A 7,780-nucleotide genomic window follows, 5' to 3' on the forward strand; every position below is an offset into this window, starting at 1 on the left:
AGTTAGTTAGGAAATTCCTTTCGATTTTGAATTTTGTATTCAATTGAGTATATCCCTACCTGTTGTATTGTGGTGACACTTACTAAAATGCATAAATTCTTCTCATTGAAAGATTCATATCTTCCCGAATCATAATATTGAACTTACCCCAATTATAGGGATAATTGGCATTTGTCAGTGTGACCAAACCCGAAAATTCTCCTTCCCGGATAGGGATCATAGCTGCCTTGCTGCCAGGATGTCGTTGTCTTGTACTTATTCAGACTGCTGAAGACATCCTCACGAGTCAAATCATTTCCAGACTTGAACAACAAAACACTCTGATCCACAATTCGGGGCAGACTCCACGAATTCGGGTACAGTTTTGATCTGCAGTTTCACTTCTTTTCGCTGGGCTTCGCTTCCAATGGAGCAGAGATTTCGATCGTGAACAAACACAATTCAATTAGTTCAATCAGAACAAAAAAATGTCCCTACATTTTAGAAAATCGACCTGAAAACTAAAGAATATTTCTTGTTATCAGAAATAATTTTTTTAAATAAGAAGAAAAAAAATGTTAAAAATTTATATAGTCTTTGTTTTATTTAGACATAATTTGTATATACTTACCGAGTTCTCAAAATCCTTATCGAAATCGATTGCTTTCTCCTCGAAGCGCAGCTTCAGTTGTCAAAGATGTAGTAGACATAGATGGAGGGCCTGTGGCACCATTGCAAACGTGGGTGTAAACTTAACGGTGTGGTTCTTGCGACCTTGTGGCACTTCAACATGCTCCGCTTTCACAATATTGCCCCGAGCGACAATCGCGTATTGAAAATATGGAATAGGTTCATTCGATGTCACATCAAACGAAACACTCTTTACCCAATTTTGGACTAAAAATAATAATAATAAAAAATTAACAAACAATAATAATAATAATAATATCAAATTAAATTATAAATAAATATATTGTTCAACTTACGTTTTTGTGTTTATTTGGATTTTCAGTGGCACAGCGGAGTCAATTTCCGGTTGAAATCTTTGAATCGAACCCAAGGAGGAATTGGAGTTTGCATAATAGCCCGTAATGCTATACTGCAACGTATTTGCCGACAGTATACAATTAAATGTGGCAATACCATGTTCAATCAAGGTTGCCTCAAATTCAACGATTTCATTATTGTGCTCGAAGCAGATTTTTTGCTTTTTTTCGTCGCATCTTGCACGGGGGGAACCATCCAAATTCTTGACAACAAATTGATAGATAAACGATTTGTTGGGATGATAATTGTTGGGTGCATCGAGTGCCTCAATTTTATGTCGTTGCGCATGCAAATTGACAATTGTCGAACTATTATGCTGCCGACCCGTCAAATCTTCGGTGACCACAGCAAATATTTCCAAAGGAGGCGTAGAACGTGAATTTGGCTGAAGTGGGAACTCAATGTGGGCCTTGCCATCGATATCGATGCTTTTAATTTGATCCATTCTACCGTCAGCGTCATCCAAATAAGCATCATTGGGTTTTAGAGAAACGGTGGCTTTGCCTTTGACCGGTTTTGCCATAGGTATATTTGGCTCGAATCGTGGCCTTAATGACACCATCCTGTATGGCAACATCTTTTGCTGATTCCATAATGACCCTCAAATTTGGGCAAAACATATTTGGCCACCTCAAAGGATTTGGTTTCCGCAGTTTCATCGGCCAAAGTGACCACAATATTCCACGTACCCAGCACGGGTTGTTCCGATAATTGCAGCTGTCCTGTATAGATGCCCTGGTTTAATTTGACATCCGATAATTGCTTGATACGATTCTGGGCACCATCATTAATCAAAATTGTTATGGGCTGGTCAATCGTGGCTGGTCGTGTATTCTCATCGAGGAAGAGCACTCGGAACTGTACCAGATCCGCTGGTTTATAGGTTGCCTTATCAAATTGTATAAAAGTCGATGCTGTGTTTTTCTTATAATTCAGTTCCGTTGAGTTCTCAAATATAATGCCCTCAATACCAGTGGCAGTCAGACTATATGCTCCATACATTAATTTGGGCACATCGAATTCAACATTTACCGTTGACATTGGTTGCACTTCGACCTGTTTGGTCTCATTGAAGGATGGGCCAGTGATGCCCACTTTAATCAGACTCTTTGCGTCCGCTTTGTGCACAGATACTGCCACATTGTATTTAAAGTTGGAGCGGATGGTGCCAGGCCCAATCACCGTATACAGGCTGAAAATTGTAAATGGAAATGGATGTGTTCTATAAATATATTTACCAGTTGCATTCTATAATATTTTTCTCATGTGCAAAACCGGATTCTTTAAAAGCTACTTCCCGCCTCTTTTTCTTTTTTAACGCAGCTTTCGTGTCATATTTTTAAGTAAAAGAAAACAGGAATTGGGAATGTTTTAGTCGAAGGAGCTCTGGACTGGGATATACCCTGTAAAGCGGCTATAAACAGAAGTAGTTATCGAAAAATTGATGCAAACTTGATCTACCCGGGATATACAAGTGTTTATATAATGAATTTTAAGTCTCCAGCTCTCATAGTATCTGTAGACAAGGCTGTATCGACTCGGCTGTTCAGTCTGATCATGAATATATGGGCTCGAGATGCTTCCTTCTGCCTGTTACATACTTTTCACAAAACGAGAATACCTTTTTTAATGGGTACACTAGGCTTAATAAATTTAAATACTTAAAATAAATGAATAGAAACACATAAAATAAATAATTTTCACAAAGCTATCATTTATAATATAATTGTAATTATACATCAATATAAAATAAATTTAATGTTGACATCAGAATAAATTATGGGGAGTGTTGCCCAAACATGTTGTTACTTACCCAGCAGCATTTATGAGTAGTCCCAATTGAAGTGCACAAAATAAAAAAGCAGAATTCTGCTAAATTCCGCGACATTTTGGCAATTTAAATAGTTTTATGTTGTACTCTATTCTTTTTTTGAGATCTTTTTCGTGGTACATAATGCACAGCAACTATTCTGTTTGCTTATTATCAGCACAAACACAGAGAAATAAAGCCCAGATTTACGATGCGATTGACTTAGACGATTGACTGAGACGCTTACGATGCGTATCGATCGCCACTTGGATCCACAATGAGCCTCGTCGCGATGCGCAGCCTGCCTTAAGTATCCTATTTGTGTGTGACACGAACACAATAATCTGGAAATCGGCTAGCATTGTCTATAGTAGCCTTGCTATTGGCCTCTTTGCAACAATATACAACCCAAAAATGTATTTTGTATGTTCATTTTAATTAATTTTAAATAAGTTGAAAAACGATTAATAAAATAATTATTTTTCGGTTTCTAAAACAAATTTCGCTGAGACTTAAACAAATTTTAATTTACGCAAAAGAGAAAATTGCAGTTTGGAGTAACCGACAAAATCAATATTTCTTCGGCTTTAGAGGATAAAAATAAATCTCTTAGCAGCGGTATGGTTGTGCTTTTTGCTTTGCGTTTCATTGGTGTGTTATTTTGCTAAAAGCCAGTATTGTGAAACACCTTGACGTATTCTATTTTCATGTGAGTGTTATACCGGCACAACTCTGCTAGCAGTGCAGTTCAGAAACCTATATTGCGTACTGAATAAAACGATAGTACTTATGCCACGCAGCGCAGCTATTGGTGAGAAACTTCAATAACAGCCATGCTGGCGGTGCTAATGTTGCTGAAGGTTTACTTAAAGCGAATTTTCTGTTCCATTTCCTGTCTTTAGCTTAAGACTTGTCCTCTTGGTTAAAGCTATTAAAATTACATATGTAAATATTCCTTCTATCCTTATGTTCACTGCTTGGAATACCTTGGCTTACTCTTAATCTTTAGACATACACATAAAATGGGCCATAAAAGTAATCAATGAAGAACTGACTAATCGCTTATGTATTGCAATGATAAAAAATAGTTATCTCATTGCAGTTCTTTTTATAATTATTTTTGCTATAAATAGACTTCTTATGGTTTCAAATATTCAAGTTTATAATTTGAACTCGTTGCGTTTTATATTGACTCTTTCATCACTTTGAATATTAAATAAATAAATTAATGCTGTACTCGGAAAAAATATCGAGTATTGTTCCGAGTACGAGCGAACACATAATTATTAGAATGCACTTAAATATTTATTTAAACACCACGCGAGGTGAAGTGTTAATGGACTTTTAAAGAAACGATTACATTTGTTTATTTTTTATTACAACCCGAACCACAATCGGATCCTCACTGATGTCACAGAGCGAGGAGGCGACCTGATAGTACTCCTGGCACGTCGATCTGTCTCATAGTAGTCGTAGAGGAGACAGCAGCCGGTTGTTGCTTTGGCCACTAGATGCGCCCGGATGCCCTCCACCGGGATACACTTGACATCACCCGGAGTCAGGCTGTTAACGCAGACTATTACCGTGGAATCCGGAATTCTGGTATCGATGCGCATAACTTCATCGACTGCCTCATCGACATCTGAAAGTTCATCGGCATCGCTGACGTAGCCCGAGGGCAAGGCAATTTCCATGACGGCCATGTTGGAGTCACTCGTCTGGTTACCCGGACTCAAGGGGCACATACTCGGCACACACCTCCACACTCAACAGCCGCGAGGATGTATCCTTAACAGTGGGCCTCACCTTGAAGGCGGGTTTCATCTCTTTGTCAGCGATATTATATCGATAGGATAATTGCACCATTGCCGAACCCTGACCCTTGGCTGTGAAGCGAACCTTACGTGTGCTGCCGGGCAAAACGTGACCGAAGTACCAGTGAGTTCTCGGGATTCACTTTGATAGCACCCTTGTTATCGTTATCGTTATCGTTATCATTTTTATCGTTCCCAGACCCAAACGAAATCAATGTCAATTGGTGTGGCTGCCAGAGCCAGTCTTTCTTTGCAAACTTAGTCAGTGCTTCCAGACTGACGACGGTGTCCTTTGTGGAGGAGAAGCCTCCATTGCTGTTCCGCTGGGCAATCAACCACTTGGCAATGGGCAGCGTTGCTTCTTGGGCTGCCTCCTCTTCGAGGAGTGCCATCAGCAGATAAGATGTAATCTCAATATCGTTACTAGTGCTGGGCCGCCAACTGATCAATCGTTCTGCATCCGTTGAGCCTCTTCGCGGTGGTTTTGGACCACCATTTCTGACCATTTTGCTGCTTGGCAACAGTGTCCAACTTGGCCAAAACTTGCTTGGTCTTCGGATGCTTGGCCAATTGCAGAGCAACGGCGGCAATCGATAGTGAATATTGATCATCTGTCTTGTCCACCCTCTTGAGCAACATATTCCAGGGCCTTGTTGATGGTTTGTTGATACTTCTTGATAGCACTTCCTGTAAATCAAGAGTGGAATATTTAAATATAAATTAAATTAAATGAAAAATTAAATTTAATGTTTAAATTTCAATTTAAAAAAAAAACATAAGAAATATTTATAAGATTTCAGCTATCCAATTTAAATTAAAAAAAAATAACAAATATGTAAATATATGATATATATTTACAAGATTTCTGAGAAATTTAAATGCAAAATGCTGCAAATCTTCACACATTGCATGAATTAACGAAAACCCAAAAAAAAAAAACCACCAGACTTAAATACATATATTATAAATTGATTGGAGAGATTGATTAGCAAAAGTTACTTACTTCATTTTCAAAGAACGCAAAATAAATGATGTTAATCCCAATTCATTCTGGATAGGAATTATCAAACAATTTGCCCACTTCGGGAAACTCGCCATTATCCTTTTGTTGGAGGCCAGGAAATCCAAGCCTTCTCCTATAACCTTGGGATCGACATCGGTGTATTTGGCAGCTTCTGGAAAGAGCGCATGACATACGCAGTTAACCATGTGCTGCCCGGAAGGATCAGATTTGCCAACGGCACTATAGGAGCCATCATCGTGTTTATAGGTCAACTCACGCCGATAGCCAATCTCGAGGAATTTTTCGCCTTTTCCTCAACGCTGGGCATTTTTGCGCCTGGTGGCGTCCAGATAATTGAGCACCAGAATATTGGGCACAAAATTTACCATATTCCTGTTCACTACAGCCATAGGGCATACGCACCAAATTATCCAAATTTTTAATGGTAGGACCCAATAGATCACCAACGACAGAGAACTCTATAAATTCCGAGTTTTTTACGGAATTTGGGGAATATCAACCTCGAGTTCGTGTTGCATTTCCGATTGATCAGCCTTAAGATTGATGAAAACTGCTCGATTTTCATACTCTTGGCACTCCCTCCGGTTCGACCTTTAATTTCTGTTGGATCGCATCACCTGCCAGTGGAGTTATTGCATTAATCTTTAGCGTGATCGTTCCCACATTCTTGGGCCGAATCATAAACGAGACACTCTGACCACTGTTCGAGGCGATTGGGTAGCTCGTTTAACTCGTTGTATTTCATCGATTGCTTTCTCCTCAACTTCATTGGTTGCCCCAGCAAATTCATATTCCTTATCCGAGTTATCCATTGTAATCTCTGCATCGAGTGCCTTATCCATATAGTTGAAAATGATGACAGGTATGGCAAATGACCTCACCTGTTTAAATTAGACAAGTATTATTTTTTTATAATATTATTTATTATATTATATACAGCTGCAGTCAATCTGATAGTAGTGCTCACATATGCCTTTGAAATGTTAACGAAAAAATACCTAAAATATAGCTTAAAAACTGATGAACATTTTATTTAATATACAAGCAACCAATACTGAAGATAAGTTATCATTAAATGTTGGCATAACTTTAAAATTTATTAACAAATAAGATTAAAGTCTTTAAATTGATTATTTTTGTATTGAATTTTATGCATTTCTATTAAATTAATAACAGTATTTGAAAACATTCCCAGATGAGAAAGCAACAATTTATTGTTTAGCAGAATTAAATATTTATTTACATTGAAGATTTTGAAATGTCTCGATTTTATTACCATAAAATCATATATATTACTTCATAAGTCATATGTTTATCAAATACTTTGAGAAGCAGCAGTACTACTATTTGGGCCGTAACCTTATATTTTACATTATTAAATTCTCTGTAATCTTAAGTTATTGAAAACTAATTTTCTTACCGCTCTTCAGCAGAATGTGGCAAATTTGTGGAGACAAAAATGGACGAAATACTCGAATTTTTGCGGGGACTTTGAGGAGGGCAAATCCAGTTGTTGGATTCAAGGAGAAACCAGTCACAACCCATGAAGCAATAGTATCCGGTATCTTTTTAGTCAAGGTAAGACCTTCTGCATCGGTACTAATTTTAGGAAGCAATATAATAAAAAAATAATTAGTCAGTTTTTATACTCAAAAATATACATTAATATTTAACAATAAGCACAGCACAAGTCATTTGAAATGATTTTGATAATGAGTATTATGTACATATGATGGAACAGTAAAGATAGTTTAATAGAAGTTAATAGTTAATAGTTAGTTAGTATAGTCAGTTTTTTAATATTTGGCGGAAATATTTGTGTACTTTTTGTTTGTCAGATTTCTGAAAATCCAAGTTTCATAAATATATTTCGCGTATGAAGAAATTTATTGCAGATTTATCTTCATCGTTATCAGAATTAGTATTTGTTGCTGGCTTTTGTGTTGTTGTTGTTTTACGAGTTTTGTTGGAATTATGCCTTTCCCCCACTGACTATGATGGGTATAAACCGGAGTCCGGTTTCTTAATACTGTTTACTTTAAATGCAGAAATGTAAAATTAAAAATTAGTTATCGTTAGTAGTAGAAATAAAATACTAAAGGATTA

General features: G+C 37.2%; 1 pseudogene; it reads right to left on the reverse strand.

Moving 5' to 3' along the window:
- Positions 1 to 965: 965 nt before the first annotated feature.
- LOC116806451 lies at positions 966 to 7,273 on the reverse strand (annotated as a pseudogene).
- Between the last annotated feature and the right edge of the window lie 507 nt (positions 7,274 to 7,780).

Source organism: Drosophila grimshawi, unplaced genomic scaffold (assembly GCF_018153295.1).
Source record: "Drosophila grimshawi isolate 15287-2541.00 unplaced genomic scaffold, ASM1815329v1 contig_146, whole genome shotgun sequence".
NCBI lineage: Eukaryota > Metazoa > Arthropoda > Insecta > Diptera > Drosophilidae > Drosophila > Drosophila grimshawi.